Source organism: Vanessa atalanta, chromosome 2, assembly GCF_905147765.1.
Source record: "Vanessa atalanta chromosome 2, ilVanAtal1.2, whole genome shotgun sequence".
Taxonomy (NCBI): Eukaryota; Metazoa; Arthropoda; class Insecta; order Lepidoptera; family Nymphalidae; genus Vanessa; species Vanessa atalanta.
Window position 1 is genome coordinate 13,957,430 of NC_061872.1, and position 21,679 is coordinate 13,979,108.

Below are 21,679 nucleotides of genomic sequence, written 5' to 3' on the forward strand. Positions count from 1 at the left end.
GCGAGGTGGCGAACGAAGTCATTGTTTTTTTTTAAGCAAGATAAGACAGGCAAAGATATACGTTTTATTTAAAAATCGAAAAAAATAAATTTAATTTAATCTTTGGCAAAAAGTTTTTTTTGCATTGTTTGACTTGAACCAAACTACTTGTACTAAACCAAAACTAAAGAAGTATACCAGAAAGTGCAGCGAGTTTCGAAGGTTTAAGTAAAATAATATATTTTATAAGTAGGTTATAAGTTCTTTGCAGTTTTACTCGCTTTAAATCTAGACTATTAACACGACAGGTGTGTACTGCTTGTACGTATGTATGTGTTATTTATTTTCAGCGTTGTATTATCGTAGTCATAAGCATAATTATTTTTTTATTTATTACTATTAGATCTGTTAGAAAATATTATTTCCGTTTACATATGTAAGGTTGAATTAACACGTAGATAGAAGAATTAAATTTGAATTTAATTGAAATTTTAATATTCTAACCTACATCATACATAATATGAATCGTTCTGTGTAATCTTCGCGTATGAATGTACTTATTATATTAAGTATAAATTATATACCTATGTGTGAAAATCTAATGAATAGTTTAATTCGTTATTGTTTCTTCTAAATAGAATTTTATTTTCTTTACTTCTTTTTAGGAAATAAAAATATAATTTCGTGTGCAAATCGATTAACTAAAATAAAAATGTCTTTTATTTTAAATCGTTGGTATGTCTAGTTTAATTTTTTATTTATGGGTATTAAATACACGTGTGGCAAAATTTTATGCGACAGCCACCGGTTTTCTCAGTATTTTCCATCATTGCCGAGCAAGACATTGATTATGATAACCATAAATTCGGAAGCAAAAGGACTAGTTGGAAGAGACTAGGTGCTCGGGTTTGATTTCGCAATCGTTTGTTAAGATTCACTTGTTTAAATCCCGGCACCTATTGTTATTAATCAGTTTACAATTCTTACGAGCCCTTGCCGAGATACACATTCATTCATAGCGTTTTAATATCCTATCGGAACACATTAATGATGTCTCCTCGCTAATTATTTATGGAAGTTGTGTTATCTTCCTGTTATTGAATAAGGAGTGCCGACCTTCGACTAAATATTAAGGTTTTATATTATACTAGCAATTTGAAGGTTTCCAAAACCAGTCTTACGACTTGGTCATACGGTTGATAACGTAATAAAGTTTAATCAGAGAATGAGAGAATAGAAATGGCTTCGGTAGAATCGAGAAAATTCATATACTTAAACATTATTTTCCTTCTACATTTATAATTTACATTACATCTATTTTTGTATGCTTTTTACATATATAGCTTAATATTGTCATAGTGTTATGTATTTTATGATATATAATTTTAGGTACTGCATATAGATGTAGCACTTGTACTATGTCGATATATATTTTTCGTACCCTAATGAAAAGTTTAAATATAAAAGATTTTTTGAAACAATAATGTCGCCCTTGTACACTAATTTCAATATGTTTATTTGTATTTAACTTTATTCTTTGCAGTAAAGACTTCTTTGTAAACCCAGATCCAAAAACTGTTTACCATGAGGTGAGTATTCACATATATAAGATTCCATTAGAATGTAATATGTAATATTATAGGAATTATTATTATCTATGTATTGCAGACGAATATCTGTCACATTGAATAATAATATTTATAGTATTGTATTTTTAATCTGGCAATACTTTGACAGATACTTGTCATGGCGGGAAAATTAATTTGATAGATACATAATTTTATTGGTCATCGTATAAAACATTAACTATAATTATTATAAAATCATATAAGGAAACTTAAGGAACATCGTTTTATTTCTGAGTTAAGCAAGTTATTTAACATATAAACTCTATATAACTACTGATACATATTCTATTGTATTATTTGTTCTGATTAAATTTTGAATCGTACCGAGGTATCAGATTCTTATTATTTACATTAATGCTATAATTATAACTAACTTAATTGGTGATTAAGACACTTTTTAAGGACATCTTGAACATAAGCAATCCATGTCTTAAATCTCTGTTACATAATAATGTACCTAAGTTCAGTTATGCTACATATTGAAGTAAAAATAATAATCGAAATCCAACGACAACTTACACCATATTGTTAAACAGTTTATTTTGTTAAAATTACATTTATCGCAAATATACAAACTTCTTTTGCGCAAGACCTTTAGGAAGAATAATAAAATCATTCAAATATTTATTATTTATTTGGAGACCTCGATGTTCAATACAAGATCATACATTTCTCAATAATTACTGACATAACCTTAAAATGTATTGACAGATGAAATTAAAAAATTAATATAGTTTAAATATTAGGTGTGTCGTGTTTTAAAATCATAGACAAATATACGTCTTGTACCACAGTCAAGGTGACTCGTTAAAATTCTTTACCGGTCAAATATTAGGCATATGTTGTAAAACGTTGTATTTTTTAAACATTTGAATTTAAATAAGTGGTTACGATCGCCCAAAAATTAGCTATTTAAGAAATATTATACAAAATTCTTACATCATTAAGGCACCACAAACCATAGGCACTAAAATAACATGCTCCATGATCAGGATTAGCAAAAGATATAAACCCTCATAAAATAATATTTATTTAAAAAAGTTTATTATAGCAGAACATGCCGTGGTTGTGGACGATGACATTGCTTATTGAAATGTGTTAAAAAAAGCAAGATTATATGCACAATCATATCATTACTACTCATAATTCAATATTACTTTGAATTATATAAATTCGTGAACTACATCTGAGTAACTCAAATCTATGAAAGTGTTTAGAAAATAATACTAATTTGTCTAAAACCTAGCAATTCTAATCAGTTTTGTGTTAAAAAAACTATTTATTATCTGTTAAAATATTTAAATCTTAAAAACCAGAATGACTATGTTTACAGATCTGCTTTATTATAATAGTTTTTTCTATTTAAGTAGTAGTAAGGAAATATAAATTAAAATTGCAATGTCATAATGACGATAATGTTCGACGTAAGATGTTTTAAATGATGATTAAACCGATTCAAATCTAAATATACTGTCGCGTAGACTCTTACAAAAACTTTTTTAAGCTTTAATTGCATAATATTGTTAGAGCATTTATTTCGATAAACTGGTATTTATAAATAATCTGAGTTTAATAAATTATCTGAGGAAGAAGGAATGGCTGGAAATATTTTACAAGACATTTTAAATAGTGATTTTTCAACTTTCACTCTAGTTTGCCACGCAGATGAAGCTCTTTATTAATACTACTCTTTATAATAATATAATTATTTAAAGATGTAATAATATTGGAAAGGGGTCATTTTTTTTGTATGTAGTTAAGGGAGCAGTCTCTCGGACTAAATAAACATTTTTTTTTTCAAGTAAAAAGCTACATAATCTCCGAGTGCTTAAGGGTAAACCCGTATCGTATAAATTAAACCTAGTTATATATGCTACACTTTGCACTTGTCCAACCTACGCCATTTAGACATTTAAATTAGTGTTGGCTTATTGACCTTAAGTTATTTAGGCCTTTTTTCAAGCCGCGAATTTACTTTTACACTTAATAATTTAATTGGCTATTTATTACACAATACAAGTACAAGTTTTTTCTGAAAGATCATTTCATCGATTTTTAGTTATATGATATAATTTTAAGACATAAATATTTTAATATATGTAATAATTGTGCTTATTAAATTAATATTCCATTCAAGTTATTCGGTTTAAAATAATGTTTACGCTGTATTATCCGTAAAGATAAATTGTCTAAGCTGGATTAAACAAGTAAACTCGCACGCACTGAACAGTTACTAATCTGAAAATAAGTGGGTTTGTGAGTGTATTGCATCCTAATGATCTGATGTATTGCTATTCAACGTGTGCCAGTTGGGCAACTTGACGTCCTAGCTTCTTTCTCAACTGTTTCGACTAACCCGGTTATGTCAATGCCTTCATTCTATATTACCATAAAAACTTATTGTTGTAATTAGAAAATTATTACTGATTCGTGCTTTTTAGTGTTGTAATACAAAGAAATAACGTATTACCAATTTTTAATACTGCAAGTTATGATACAAAATATATGTTATTTTTTTCCTATTAATAGTCAGTTATTGTCTTTGGTAATAAGTTAGTTACATATTTAATCATTTGTATTGTTTATGTAAATACTGTTTGATTGTAGCGATGTTAAATTGCGCGTTTCGTATCGATGTTTCTTGTAAATGTCGATTTAATGATATTATACCCGTCACTAACGGCTTTTTAAATAATTATGAAACGTACAATGTTCTACAAATTGAAATTCGCTAATCTAGAATAAGGAAAGCTACAAAACTATTGCGTAAATGTTATATGTTGAAATTGAAAAGGTCATCTCTTTGTATAATGATCTTTATAAATGTAAAGTAAAAACGCATTTTTATTTTGGCGGATGTTTTTATTGGGACTGTATACGTGCGTTCTGTGAATGTGTTGGGCACATGCACATTCATTACTATTGTGACATTCACAAATCAGTTGTATGTTTGATATTCTATTACGTGAATGTTTTTGAAATCATAATTTTTTAATCAATTCAAGGTGAATGAAGGCACGCGCGAGTTATTGTGGGCCACTCAAATTAAAATTGAAACAGAACACCTTGTATATTATGTAATATGTTAAAAATAATCGGTAATTAAGTTCTGCTTTACAAATATGTTTTTCTGTGTCAAATTTTAGGTAAACAAACATGTATTTGATAAAAAAATCGCAAGCTCTTCAATTTCAGAATAAGTATCAAATGGTGATAATTATTTACATAAATCTTAAAAGTATTTATTAAAATTAAACTATTTCTTGAATATTTTGTAATAAGATTTTCACTTCATTTCAAATTCTTAAGTATATTGAAAGTATTCTTATCGTTTGTCAAAGTTCAAATTCGCAACAATAATCGCAGTACGCATCAATTTCTCTACACGTTATATGGAGTCTACGTGATACATACTAGCGATGGATTATCGCACTTATTACAATAGATATAAGATATACTGAGCGTCAAGTGTCCGTGTTCGCTATGGACATTGATTGTTGACATATAAAGTATGTTGATATATAAATGTAATATTTTAGTGTATGGTACGAGACACGAGAAACTTGTCTCTCAAAAGAATTATAATATTTCGTTGAATTAGAATATAACGTATATAATATAATGTTGTAGATAACTTTATAGACCCAAAACAAATCACTTCTGTCTAGGACTGAGTTCAAGACTAAAGAAAACTATACTTGGTGTAGAGCTCTGTGCAGTGTCTGGGCTTGTACCATTTATTCAACATTTTTTCTACCGACTAACAATACATTCACAGTGTAATTTCAGGCACAACAGCTAACATCTTAGATGTCATGTTTCGTAGTGACAGTGTCTATTGGTGAAGGTAACCACTTATCATTACAAGAGTTGGCCACATGGGAACATCTCCCGTAAAATAAATAAATATATAATAGGCTTTACAATCAATAGTGAACGGTTGGTAGCAAGCCAGACTGGTTCTGGTACAATGAGCAGTGGCAGGCTGCCTCCAGTAAAAGTACGTTATGTAACTGAACTTGACCTACCGCTGGTTACTTGGGCCGCCAGTTGCGCAAACATGAACTTTCACTGACGCGTTATGTGGAGATCCGATTATGATGCGGACGGAAGAATTGTTGTGTTATGGAAACAGGATGAACGATTAGAGTTGCGTTCTCTGAATCCTCTTAATACGTTTTGTATTTTAAGCTATATTTAATTTGTGTTTCTAATGCGAAAAACAATTGTCAAAATCTTTATTTAATGCTTCTAGCATTCAAGTTACGAGTACATCTTTAATATCAAAAATATATTACCAGCTTGGACACCAATACCTCAGGCCTGAGAAGAACCGGCGAAAGACATTCCGTGGGATTTTTGTTTTCATCAATTATTGAAAAAAAAATATGAATTAATTATTGTTATTAATTATTTTTTATATTCTAAAAAGGTATTTATATTATTATATCGTTTAAATAACAAAAATATATTTGAATACGTTCACATTTTCGATAATGTTTAAACGACTTTAAAAAAAAGAAAGAGGTTATTAATCCACTTGTTTCATTTTTTGTTTGTTACCTCATAACTCATTTATAAACCAATTTGAAGATGAACCCTGTGTGGTTAACAGGTTCAGGTTTAGCTAGCTTATATTTGCTCCTGGTATTAATAGTATGTCCGTCTCTACATATTTAATTAGAGGAAAATGAAAATCTCAAGAAGAGAAAAAAATGATAAATTTAAAACTGTACTGGCGTTACGATCATTGTTCCTTAGTTCCCTGGAATGAGATCAGAACAAACAATAGAAGGGACAGCTATGTAGGTCAATGCCAGGAGCAGTGACCGGTTTGAGACCAGTAAAAATTTAAAGCTACGCATTCTTCATCGCCCTTCGAATTTTATTGACACGGAAATAAATTGAAGATTTTAACTTAATATTTTTTTTAAAGATTTTTAAAAAAATATAATTAAAAAATAAGAATAAATTTATAAGAATACATGACTTGTGATGTTGTTAAGTTACACATGGATTTCTCTCTTTTTGTCATCTGACTTGACATTAGTACGAAGAAGACACATAATTGCTTAACGAATTTCCAACGAACAATATTTATAGGTAATTTTATATTTTAAAATGATTCTTTGGCCGTTAACGCATAAATTATAAGAAATATCGAATCCGTATATTTTTTGCAGACCTATTCTAAAAGATTATGACAATTATTTAATTTTAGTGTCAACATATCAGAGTTTTCGACTGAAATACGAAGAATATTTTACATAAACTGCTTATGAAAGTGTAACGATTCTATCAAATATGGCAATAATCGCAACGCGCATTTTTGATAAGTATCTTCTGGAATGAAAATGTTTTCCAAAAACCTTGGATTCTTCACATATATACATACATAGTGCTACATGGATGATAGTGAAGAGGCTGCAGAGGCTGCCCTGTACATAAAAAAGCGAAGTCAGAAGATAAGGCGACAAAACACCATTAAACTTTTTCAGTATTTATTCTTGTTTGTCAATCGGTTTTCTTGTTGGGTATATTTGTTTTTATTTATAGTTACAACGAGCATTGGTGTTATCAACAACAAAAATTTGAAAATAAAAGTAGAAAAAACTATAGATCAAATTTGCAAATTCATGTATATTTTCCTAAAATTTTCAATAATGATTATGGTGAACTTTGAAAAAAAATCCATTTATTATTAGAAAGCAAGAAGTCTTCAGCCATTACTTCCTCCAGTGGTGCTGTTATTTAATAGAGGTGATATTCCCTCGGTCACTGCGGGTATCTATTAGCACTAATTCGCTTCTATTATGGCCTGATCGCTTTCTACAGGTTTCAGATTTTTATACTTTACAGTTCAATGACATAGGTATGGAAAACAATCACATTCGTTTTTATCAAAATATGAAACGATTTTATGAAACTAAAAACATTCGTTGAGACTTTTAATTGTTTCGTAATAACGACATCAGAATTCGTATCGACTATACTATCGGCTAATTTGTAGTGTTTTCTTTTAAATAATTTTACATAATCTGTGCAAGTATTTAAATTGTATATAATTTCAGAATAATCTGTGTAAAACTCGCTAAAAAAGAAGTATTACATGTATTTATATTATAAGAGATAGAAATGTGGAAACTGGCGTTTAAAAATTACAAATGATATCTCTCTAGACGTGACTTGAATTCATATATAAGAATCTTAACGTAACTAATTCTGAAATAGGCATTGTCTATGGCCAGCAGAGCATAATGACGCAGAGGGCGTCACGCTCCAACTCGTTCTTAACGAGTAAACGTTACAAAATAAAGTCTCATTCCTTTTGATTATTACAATTATATCGGAAAATTGTTTTTATTTACGACTTTACTCACGCGTTATTCAGTTACGTTACGCTGTTTTGGATATGCAGTCTTGTATTTCAAACTTATTTAATTGTATAATAGAATTAAAAAAAAAACTTTCCGTGGTTTCATTTATCCAATTCGGGCAGGCAATGGTTTATGACCAAACAGCCGATTTAGTTTTTAATACATAAATAAAATCAGTTGCCTCTGTTACCTATACGTTATATTACTATTTATCTATGATAAGAAAAAAAATATTCGTTTTAACAAATAGAAAAAGTCGTACACATTCACAAAGTACCTTTTTTAAATATTTACAATGTTAATTAAAATAATTTGGTCTTGAACACTATTACAACAAAATGCTTAGTATTTATCGCTTCAAATGTAAAACAAAAGCACATTCAGTAATTTTAGGTAGTTAAAACCGTAACCGTTAATACAGATTTTTAGGCATTCCTATAGATTCAAAGCTCCTTTGGAATTCGGGAAGTCGGTTTATTTACGGCGTAGTGTAGTGTAGTGCAGTATATATACAACAGTATCCGAAATAATAATATTTTGAAAAATTCTCATATGGAATTTTGGCAGTAACAGGTTATTCTTTATGCTCGTTATTATTTAAAACTATGCTGTTTATAATGAAATCGACATTATTTGTTTTTTTTCTATTAGATATGGCTATTGATACAATTAAAAAAAATAGTAAGACTTGTTTGTTTGTAAATAAAAACGAAACTATAGTTACTTTACAATTCATTGAAATTTGTTTTTGGTCTAATTAATAAAAAATATAAAAGCCTTAATTTCAATCTCAATGTTGATTATTTGTAATATAAAAATTTCCAGATACAATTCAAGGTAAACTAGAGGAACTAAAAGAAGAAATAATTTTTATATTCACTTGAAAGACCTTGTGTAAACCCGTCTACCAATTCTGTTGCAATTTTTGTTCCGGTAGAAAGGGTTAGTGACCCAGTGTAAATTACCGATGTAAATGATACCAAGACAGGCTCTAAAGGACATTGGAATGTTTTCATGTCCTTCACAATTGCAACTTATCCAAGTCACGAGTTATCAAAAAGGTTTTATTGATTTTTTTACGATATTAGTTCGATGAGATCGTGACGTGTGACGTAAATATGTGTTCACATATCCCTTACATTATGTAATTAGCGATGCTGTACTAATTGAGCCTGCTGGGTATTACCTGCGTTTATGATATCGGTGCTATTAATAAATAAAATAACTTTGATATAAATATTTTTTTTTGTTGTATATAGATTTCTTGTGTTTTTTTTTATCGCTACTTGACTTAACAATATTTAATGTTTTAATTGTATTTGTTTTTCTTGCCCTATTTATTTTTTTATATGTTTTTACTTTTTTTGTTGTTTAATTTGCATTTATTTGTCAATTATAATATTTTTACTTCTTCTTTAACGTCTAATTCTTTTCTTATCTGTCCGTGCTGGATACCGTAAGCAACCGCTTAGAAGGAATTGTTGGAAATTTGAACTCTGGTAATTTTGTACGAATTTTGAAGTCCATTGTGACGTAAAGTACCCTAGTTTAAAAAATGCATTACAGGTTTACAGGTGACAAATAAATAATTAAATAGTTTTTAAAATTTTAAATATTTAAATTGCATTTACTATTTAAATATAAAAAAAAAACTCACATAAATATATATAATAAAAAATTAGCGTAATGAAAAAACCGGAAGCAAAGATGATTTAAAAACCATGTCGTAATTTTAATATGAAAGTTACAAGTCGGTCAAAGGCAGAGCGAGACGGACATATACATACCAGCCAAGTTCGACAGAGACAAGCAGTGTTGCGTAAGGCGCCGGTTCGATTCTTGCGAATATTAATCGTCTCTTACGATTTTACGAGGAATATTGACGTTGCAAAATATTTGAAAGTTAATTTCGTTTATTGAAAAAACCCCTTTGATATACAATGTTGTAATCAAAATATTGGGGCGCCAATTTGATGCAAATTTAATTTTTTTTTTTTTTATATACATTAAGATTTTTGTCTGACATACTAAACAATGAAAAACAAATTTAAAAAAATGTCGGATAAAAATAAAATGAAAATTTTAAAGTAATTAATTTTTTATCATTTTGTGCAAGTTTGTATTAGGACCTTTTTCGTCGATGATATTATTTATTATTAAATACAGCAAAATGTACCATATGACTTCCATTCCGATATTTTTTCAGAATCTAAAAAGTTAATAAAAACATTCAGAGGGAAATGCTTTATTTCTAATACGGATAAGTAAATGGATCACCTGATGGTAAGTGGTCACCACTGTCCAATGACATTGGCGCCGTAAGATATTTTAAAAAATCCTTACATCGCTAATGTGCCACCAACCTTGGCAACTAAGATATTATGTCCTTTATGCCTCAGCCTTTAAGCTGGAACTGAACGATATTGGCGTTTTTGGAATATAAAAATTAACATAATAAATATACATAGTTCATTCAAGTACGCTCTTACAACCACTTAATCATTGCCTTTTTACAAGATAGATATGCTAAATTAAAAGTTAGTACGGTTGTAAAATTATTAACTACCTGTATTAGTTTAGCTTCTAGTGGAGAAACTTCGCAGTAGTTATATTTATCATCAATCATCATTCACATGCAATAATCATAACTATACAATTAAATTATATTTATATATCCTAACGAATATTCTAAAAATATCTACATGCATTGTGTATAAAGTCATATCATATAGTGAGGAGCAGTAACTTTTATAAACTTTTATAGCTCGCACAGGTGCACGATGAGGCCGCTCGGAGGCCTGACTCGGTCCTGGGACTCTACGACGCGGCGGCGCTCAACAGATTTGAAGAAACACACCACCCGCGGGTGTGAGACCCCGTCGCACTCGCTGGCGCTCTTAGTGCGAGTAATGTGCTTAGTAAAATTATTTCTCAAAATTATTAAGTAGTATTAAGGGCCTTAATCTTATTTACTAAGCTGGTTTAGTTCGGTTAGATCTTCAATCAAATCCAACTTGCGTTTCCTCTAACGTCGACGACGAGATATATTATAAATACAAGTGGAAAACGTGGTTGGTTTCAGGGACGCTTTGTCAATCTATCAACTATAATGAGTTAAGATCCCCGTGATATGCTCATTGAGCCACCTCTGTGAGCGTAACTTATCCTTAACCTTAAAAGTACGTTACGTGATTTCTTACATTACATAAAATTACGTTTGATAAGAGCGGCATTACACAAACTAGGTAGTTTTGTCTCTTAAAATTGCGTCGATCAGAATTATTAAGTAACAGAACTGGCGTGCAGCACCGTATGTAATATTACACGAACCATTTGGAGCCACTTTTGACCTCCTCATAACTCAAAAACTATTTGACATAAATGAGTAACAGAACTGGCGTGCAGCACCGTGTGTAATATTACACGAACCATTTGGAGCCACTTTTGACCTCCTCATAACTCAAAAACTATTTGACATAAATGTGTCAAATTTGGCTCATATATTGAGACTCGCGAGATACATATGTGTTCCAAATTTCATAAACGCATCTCAAATTGTTATTTAGATATTAACGTCTAAAAATCGTCATTTTTATCACTGACTGACCTATAGATCAAAACTATAACCTACTTCCAGGTGACCTAGAAAGTTGAAATTTGGCATGCAGATAGATAATTAGGCCAATATAAAGGAAAAAATCTGAAACTGGTAATTTTTTATCATTTTATTATAATTTTTCATTTTATTGGGTCTATAGGAACACTTATATACTTAGTTCCTGTAATAACTGTAATAAAAAAAATGATGTAAGAACCAGCAATCAAAACTTATAACAGCCGGTCTTAATGTAGATTTTAAGGTCTTCACGTGAATATATAACAAGTTGAATACCACCCTTAAGTTTTTTAAATCCAAATATTTCCGTTTTATTACTTATTAGTATAGCCGACTTTGGTATTTATTACGTTATTAACTAGCATTTAGCGCACATCAATGGTGCAAAATCTATATATATATATATACTTTAAAAAAATAATAATAGGCATTTCGGTACACGGCGCGCGACGTGACGCCGAAGCAGCGGGATAGAAGCGTTGCGATTAAACCTTAACGCGGACGTGTCTGAGCGAGTGGCAACCGCGCTCATAAGAATTATTTCAATGCCTTCCGATGGAAGCTGCCTAGTCTATTCGACTACATATTTTTTGTTAGAGTTTACTAGTATACAACAATAAAATAGGTTTCGTGAGACTGTAGTAGAGTATGTATATCGTAACAGGAATGATTTAAGTTTGTACTCTAGCGCTATAAACGGGGATAATTATTGCTTGGAAGAACAGTATCGAGCGAGCATGCTGATGTCAGCAAAGGACTGGTGAATGGGTCCAATGGAAAAATAGAGAAAGTACATTGAGGACGTCAACAACAGCAATAGCGCACGTAAAATAACAATTCAATTTAAACATAATTTAATTTGCGAACTAGAAGCCAAACCAAGTTACAGATATTAGGTAATGTACATATATGTTCAAAGGAAACAATTCTCTATTTGCTTAGCATATTCTACTACTATACACAAATCACAAGGTAGATGGAGTACATCTTATCAATTTAGGTCCAAGTCAAATCAAGACACAAGAGAGCTCTATTGTAGAGTACAACCGTCTGCGCACATTATACCACCCCTACTTGGGCAAATTAAGTATAAACAGAAAACGCGTAAAAAAGATCCGCACACTGAATGGGCAATTCACTCGAACATTCAGAGGTACCTACAAGAAAAATAAGAACGTATCAAAAAAAAGACAATTATACCCCGTAAACATAAGAAAATAGAATAGCTTAACAAAAACCATTTGGTATTAAATTTGTTATTAATAAGTACCTACTAATAATTTATATACAAAAAGTAGTGATATCCCATCAAAAACATAAATGTAAAAATGAGAGCCAAGTTAAATATTAAGATATATACCTTGGTTGTTGTCTTCAACGACAAAAGAAGTGAGATCTAAATTTGTGCCAAGTTAAATAGTCCTTTCTGAAATTTATTTATAACTACATAAAATATCATTTCTTCTTATAACTAGGGGTAATATATTGTTGCCTAAGGTCTGACTTGGCTAGTTCTCATATACAAATTATATTATAGCCTTCGTAAGTTCTAAGCCTGTTACAAATGAATTATAAACACAAATTAAGCACGCAAATATTCAATGGTACTTGTCTGGATATGAACTCGCAATATCTGGTTAAGATTCATGTTTTCTAGTGACTGGATCATGACAGCTCTTAATGTACGTTAATACTAACTAAGCAATACTGAGCTGTCCTCCATTCTTCTTAGATGTTCTGAGTTATAATTTGTTATTCTAAACACAAACTACAATTTGTGTTTATAAACATATAAGAACTAGCCAAGTCAGACCTTAGGCAACAATATATTACCCCAAGTTATAAGAAGAAATGATATTTTATGTAGTTATAAATAAATTTCAGAAAGGACTATTTAACTTGGCACAAATTTAGATCTCACTTCTTTTGTCGTTGAAGACAACAACCAAGGTATATATCTTAATATTTAACTTGGCTCTCATTTTTACATTTATGTTTTTGATGGGATTGTATTCTTAGTCGACGCATCATAATAAAGTATTTTATCAAAATGGCGGATTATGGTTCTTTTGTACTAAATTTAAAAAAGTGCATAAATAATATGAGCTCATCAAAAAAATCATACCGTATTGTGTCACGATTAAAGATGATATTTTTTCTTAAAATTTAAATGGAGGTTAGTGGAAACATTTTTCAAATCGGTTCATAAATTACGGAATTTTGAGGTAACAAACTTTAAAAACAATACAACCGAATTGAAAAACTATTTCCTGTTTTGAATTCGGTTAAAATGGACTATAATCTAAACCAAGAAGTAATTAAAGAAGAGGAAGTCTTTGTCCCGCAGTGGGTCATTTATATGGGATGTGACTTTACTTTTTTTTGAGTAATGTTCAAAACCGCTGCTTTTAGACAATGGTAACTTTGTGACCAAGTCATTGCAAAAAACCAGTCAAGTAATAAATCAGTACGATCCTTTCTACAGTAACTGCTCCTCAAAACGGGTATTTTCGAAAGGTGAATGGTCAAAAACAGAAGATCCAACGTACGGTACAGTGACCCAGATCTTAAGCGACGGATCATTGAATGGTAACAAAAAAATCAACACCCGAGTAACATTTCGAACACTCATAAAAACATACCTGTTATTTATTACGTTTTTTTACCATTATGAATAAATCATATTTCAAAATTGAATGCGTATATCGTTTATTATCTAGGTTATAACACACCTTCGATTTAAAAGACATTATAAATTAATCTTGTTACGAATTTTTTAGTGATCATATGTGCGGGTCAGTTATGACGTGTGCCATACAACATACAAACCTACATGATCTGAGCCATTCATCTTAGATGGATTATTAAAACATAATCGGATTTAATCCAACTTAGAGCTTGAATTAACTGTAAAAGTTATTTCATCGTAGTCGATTTATTTTATGTAAAGCTGTTGCTGCGGTCGCTTAGTGGCAGGGCAAGACCAAATATTAATGTGGGCAAGTTAAATTTTGCTTAGCCCCCTGGGGGCGCTAGGGGCATAACTACCACTTTTTTCATTTAATTGTAGGGTTAAACCAAGGTAAAGATTATTTAAAATTGAAAATAGTAAATAAAAACGCTAACATGTAACTGAACACATAACATGACATTAATAGCCTGTAAATTTCCCACTGCTGGGCTAAGGCCTCCTCTCCCTTTGAGGAGAAAGTTTAGAGAATATTCCACCACGCTGCTCCAATGCGGGTTGCTGGAATACACATGTGGCAGAATTTCGTTGAAGTTAGATACATGCAGGTTTCCTCCACCTCCGAGCACGAGGTGAATTATAAACACCAACTAAGCACATGCAAATTCAATGATGCTTGCCTGGGTTTTAACACGAAATCATCGATTACGCGTTTTAACCACTGGGCCATCTCAGCCCTAACTAGAGATTAATTAAAATTAAAATTGAAACTAGAAAAAAACGGTGTCATTTTTCGTACTATACAAGTATGTACTTTATATAAAAAAAATATTCAAGTGTTTAAAACTGAGGTTAGGGCATCCAAAACTCTAAGTTGATGTTTCTTTAAAACTGTACGCGAGGTCCCTTTGACCAGGAGGACGTGGACAGTGACCCACGTCTTCCACGTCTTAGTTGCCTATGTGGTTAAACTTCGACAACGACTGATCTAATGTCGACTAAAATTTATATAATAAAATACGTCTTTCTAACAAATATACAGTATTCTAGGTATATTTTCTATCCGAAATTACTAAAATCAAATGTTAATTTCTTGCGTGAAACTAGATTTAATCTTTATTTAATTATACACATTAAGATATACGACATTTTATGTTACTTTTAAAATTGTATAATGTTGTCGGAAGCGACAAGCGTCTGAGACAAAGGCTCGGCCTAGTTTACGCGTTCGTAGCAATTGAATAAATACATGATTGTTATGTATATTATTTATTAAATAAAGATAAAAAACTCTTTATAATATTCGTACGATACATATAATATAATAATAATGTACAATTATAATTTAATTATGCGTTTAGAATGCGTGACAATCAACTAATACATTTTCACGCTTTTACTTTGTACCTAAACAACATCGTCTGTGGCAAACTGTCTTTTTTCATTTGTTATCTTTATGGTCGCACTTAGAAACTCAAGCATCGGTTGTTTTGAATTTAAATATTTAAAATATATAAATATCTTTGTTCATTTATAATATTTATCATTTAAATAATTATTAGGTAAGTATTGACTAGCACGATGCCATGTATATCAAGACGTTTTTTCATTATTATCTTTAAATTTATTCCACAAAAATATTCCTTTTTTGCGGGCCTATAAAGACGATAATTACCTCAGGAAATTGTATGTTTATGAAGAGATTTTAGCATAAAATCCCAATTTTAAACAAACCTTTTATTGAGCGCTAAATTGGAGCAAAATACGATATTAATTTTACTAGATCGTTTTGGAACCATCATCATCAAAATATGGCCTCCGGAACATTTGCTATTTGACCTAAACGTGCTAAAATAAATATGGTTAACAAAATATCTTGTAAAATATAACAGTTCTCTCAAAATGGACGCCATTAGCTTACTGTTTAATTGAGTGGTCAGCTGGTTATTCATGAGATTACTTAATATAATTTTGGGGTATTCTTTACGTAAAGCGGTGCTTACGAATGGTTGTGTAAATTATTGCTTTATACGGTTATCTATATATGTTAGTATCTAGATTTCAAAATATACAAGTCTGTTACAATTAAAAAACAACTTCAGCTTTTTTATGGAGAAGATTAAAAATAATATAATTTAAATTAGTCTTCTCTGATATTATTGATTATGTAAATATTATTACCTTTGCCAAATAGTGATATCTTATTTAAAAAAAAAACAATAATATAATTTATATAGCTATATATAAATTATATTTATATCAAATAATTTTCTTTATTAATAAATTATACTCGTACGAAGGAGTAACGTTTACGGTAACAAAGTTGGTTTTCAACATTTCACGTGTATATCTTACACGTGAAGTGAGTGCTCGCAGAATAACACTGTCGTAAATAATGACAGTTCCTTAATTGTTGTATTACGTGCTATATATATGTTATATAAACTAGCTTTTGTCGTGATATGTTAAGTGAATATTATGCAATTTATGGCGATGTATTGTTTATAGAGTTGCGTGGCCCAACCATAGATGATAGAGTAAAAATATTTTTACTCTAAGGGCGTAGCGGACAAAAAACAAGAAACTGGAGATTAAATATTCCTAGCAGTGAGAAAATTTACAGTTGCTATGATGTTATTGATTTATAGGTAACCGAAATTAAGACTTTTTTTATTAAAAAATATTTTTTTATTAATTATATCCGGTTAACAACTGGTACAAGAGTTCGTCTGGATCGGTGGTAGTTTGACATTTAATTCAGTGTAATATGGCGATTCAAAAGTAGAGTATCAATCTAATTTTATAATGAATATTTTGAATTTATGACTGCATCAGATTATAATACTGATTATTGTTATGGTATAAAGTATATATGTGAAATATTATCGAGCGCAATCTCTTGAGAATTTTGTTTTGGGTCAACTCTTTGCGCAAAGCGGAACAGCGGACCGGTCGCTGTTGAGCAAATGTTTATTGTGCGAAAATATTCCAACGCTTATAAGCTAAGTACACATAAGCAGTTATGTGTACTTATCTTATATTTAAATTCGTTTTACTTAGAAATAAAAATCACACTTATGCTTGAATTTTTAAAAAGAGATGATCGATATTAAATATTAAACTTAAAACTTTAGTCGGAAAGGTACTCCGATAGGTGCGATTTAATTTGGCCGGTTTAAAGACAATGATTGACTCGATGCGCAGAGCGCAATGCGCAGTTACTGTTTTGAGGAACAAAAGCGGGGATTGCGAGCGGCAACTCAGGCTAGTGATGCTTATTGAGCATATGGCGCGTTTAACGTATACGTCGTTCATATCGATAGATATTTTAATTGATATTTCGAATGTTAATTGTAATATTTTATCGATGTGATTGCTTTAAATATTTTATCGATACATGTTAATTGTTAGGGCGACTGAGATATTGTTGTCCTAAACAATATTGAATATTTACTATATTTTCAAAATATGTTTACATGAATTAATTGTATTATTGAAGTTTATTTAGTTATTTTCATAACACACACTTATGTGTGTGTTGTGTTATGAAAATATAATTATATAAATTAGAATTATATTTTTGATTAATGTGGACAAATTGGTTTGTTTCCCTAACGAGCGTGGGGTGGCACGTCTCTAGTGGCGCCCCACCACGACTGGATGCGCGCTTTCTCAGTCACTCGTCAGTACTCGTTCGTGTTTGTTCGTTCGTTCTCTTCATCATCCGTACAGTCAGTTAATAAAGTTGTTATTGATGATTTTTATTATTATTTTCTACTTTTAAGTTATTTTTAAGGCTTAATTGCTTTATTGAGCGGACCTTTAGACATGCTTAAACATAATTCTGGTCTTCGACGTCAGGCGAGAAAGATAATTTATAATGTTGCTCAATTCATGGAAAAGGAAAAAGAAGAAGGAGTTAAGGACGTCAAAGCAGTTCATTCGAGAGTTTCAAGAGCAACTGGGACATCAGAGAGAACTGTGCGCCGGATTTTAGCAGAAGGCAAAACCGCTGAGATCACTGTATTCCGAACGCCTGGAAAAAACAGAGTAAGAGCTAAATGTATTACTGGCCTTGACAATTTCGATCAAGGTGTCATCAAGCGCTGTATACACCACTTTCATGTAACTCAGAAGCAAATAGTCAGCATCAAAAAGCTTTTAGAAAAGCTACAAACTACTTTAAATTTTGAAGGTAGTGCTACCAGCTTAAGAAAGATCGTGAAAAATTTAGGTTTTAAATGGCGACAAAGCGAGTCAAATAAAAAAACCCTTATAGAAAAAAATAACACTCGCCTGAAGAGGATCGATTACTTAGAAAAAATTGAAAAATACAGAGAAGAGAATCGCCCTATAGTTTATATGGACGAATTGTATATGCATTTGATGCATACTAAATCAAAATCAAGGTCAGATGGATCTATTCAGGACTTAAAACGGCCATTAGATAAAGGGCAACGAGTAGTAATAGTGCACGCTGGATCTGAAGCGGGATTTGTCCCAAATGCCCTGCATATGTTCCAAACAGGAGCAAAAACTGGCGATCATTATGATGACATGACTTTTACAAATTATAAAATTTGGATACGTACACAGTTGATACCAAACTTATGCCCTAACTCCGTAGTTGTTATGGACAAGGCGCCGTACCATAATAAATTGTTAAAGCCTGTGCCCACGTCGAATTCACGGAAAACTGAAATGGAAACGTGGTTAAACGAAAAGGGAGTTCCTTACGATGCAACAACGCTTAAGCCTCAATTATATGATTTAATACAACAAAACCAAGATACACCGAAAGAATATATTCTTGACAAGATATTCGCGCAATTCAACCACAATGTTTTGAGGTTACCCCCTTACCATCCCGATTTAAATCCAATCGAAATTGCATGGGCTGCTGTAAGGAGTTATGTTGCATCAAAAAATGTGGAAAGGAATGCAGAATGTATCATGGAACTGGTAAGGGAAAAGTTAGATGTGATATGGCAACAGGAATGGGCAATTTTGTGTGAAAAGGTTAAAGCAGTAGAGATAGAGTATCGAAAAAGTGATCACGTAATTGATGAAATGACTGAACGCCTCAATATTAGGGAAGTTATAGAAAATAATTCAGAAACTGAGAGCGAGTCTGAAAGTGAGAGCGACTATTATGAAGAAGGCGAAAATATATCAAGCACATCAGCAGGAGAATTTGAACGTAGAATTGAAGATTTGATATAAGAGATTACAATCTTACCTTGTCAAGTGACAACTAGTATTTAGCGTGTAAGTAATTTAAGTAAATGGTTTTTTAACTAAATTTCCGTAGATTAAATTAAATTAAGAAATAAAAGAAAAAGTGTATTTTTGTAAAACAATAAAATTTATTGCAAACTGTTTATTGTTTTTTAAGCGACTGTACAAACATGATCGGTGAGTCCAGCTTCAGACCGGCCAACATCGATCGCTCATATCGTACGTATGAATACATACATAGTATACATAGCATACATTACATACATAGTTGTATTACAATCACTAGCCGTGTAATACCTGTCACTTTGATATATTTTGTATGCTTCCGTTTTTAATGCATTAGTTGACCTTTAGTTTTATTGATTTGGTATAGAGGGATAATAATTTAAAATATACCTCTACATATTTGATATATTTTGTTACACAATTTACCTACCTTAGACCGCAGACCTTAACCATAAGTATGTCTCAAGCGTTTTAAAAATTATAATAATGATTATTATAAAAGTGAGTGGCTTTCCTTTGTCACGGTGCGAAACACAGACAGACTAGTAGGTATTGCAAATGGTGAAATCATAACTTTACTATATCCCTTAGTGAAAATACCAGTGTTTATGGGAGGCGACGCGTCCTGAGGGGGGGGGGGGGCGAAATCCCCATTCTCCTTCATACCACCCTTTCGTAACTCTGTCTACTGTCCAAGTTGACTTACTAGTATTAATCTAGTATTCTAATTATAGCGTATAGGTAACGTTCCGATAAAAATTTCGGCGACATTCAAAACACCAATTTCAGCATCCATATTAAATACCACAGATAATTTTAGATGTCATATCAATTCAGGGTCATGTTTATCTTACTCCTCCCGCAATTGCGACAGGCATATACAAACGGCTAATCCCAGTAAGATTTAACATTGTAATTGTAAGGTAGTAACGTTCCTAATTCTAGCTTAGAGCTAGCGTTGCTAATTACCTGGCTAATGAAGTTTAGGTTTAAAGACATTGTTCCCACGTGTTTATTGAATTTGCGGTCATAAGTTAAGGTTTATGCACTGGCGGACAGTGTAATTATGTTTAAGTTCGCATAATTGTTTTGTGAATAAGAGAAGGTGATGACCAATAGTGATAGTATATTGGATATATTTACAGGAGTTTACTTAAAAAAAAAAAGTGATGATTAAATACATTATTGAAAGCTAGTGAGAAAACAATTTCATTATTTATAAAACAATGTCTTTGACAGTACAAACTATGACCGCTTGGAACAGTGTACAAATTCCCAGATCAGAGTCTATGATCATTTGTGTAAATTTAAAGGTGAAACGTGAACGTTCTTTTAACGTTATATAAGGAGTCACATGATGACATTTTTCTTTCAGTAATGAGTATAGTATATCAGTAAGAAGGAAGAAGATAAAGCATTGGCACAAAAAACATTTACTACGTAAGTAAATATACCCCCCCCCACCCTTCCTCGAGAGTTATAACTATAATTCGAATGCTTCACAATTATGATAAATAATTATTGATATGTTAGTACTTAAGCTTATTTATAGTAATCGTAATCTTCGATAAACTTGTTTAAATTTAAAAAGTTCACGACACGATCATTACTAGAATGAAAAGTGAATTTCCCCAAGTTCTTCGTAACTTCCTGACATAACTCGCATGCCGCAGAGCAGCCGGCACAGTGTCAACACCATATAACCTAGGCCTACTCCACGCCCTTAACTAGGCAACACATTAGTGATGTAACGTTAATCGAATTCTTGATTATCGATATTGAAGCTTGGATTCCTTGTTTAAGTACGACTTAATAATATAGACAAAGTGAACGTAAAATTATTTGCCGTAGTTATATATGTGGGTGAGTTTAGATATTATATTTAAAAAAAAACTGTTATATCTACTACAACACGACCTTAAACCGAGTGTGTGGGTACCACCTTAATAAAATACAGTTAGAATTAACCTAATCGGTTAAACCATTTGGGAGGTGTCGAAGACCATATGCGAATATGTGGAACATGTGATAAAAAGATCAAAAATACGAATCTTTTTCGTCAATCGGTTATAATGTTTGATAATGGAGGCTGAAAATGAACAATAAGAGTCTGGTGATGCGTTTTAAGGAAGGCTTTTAAAACTAA

General features: G+C 31.2%; 1 protein-coding gene across 1 annotated transcript in view; it reads right to left on the reverse strand.

Moving 5' to 3' along the window:
- Positions 1–21,679, reverse strand: part of LOC125072089 — a 49,840-nt gene that overhangs the window by 14,843 nt on the left and 13,318 nt on the right. The gene's annotated exons all lie outside the window — the stretch shown is intronic.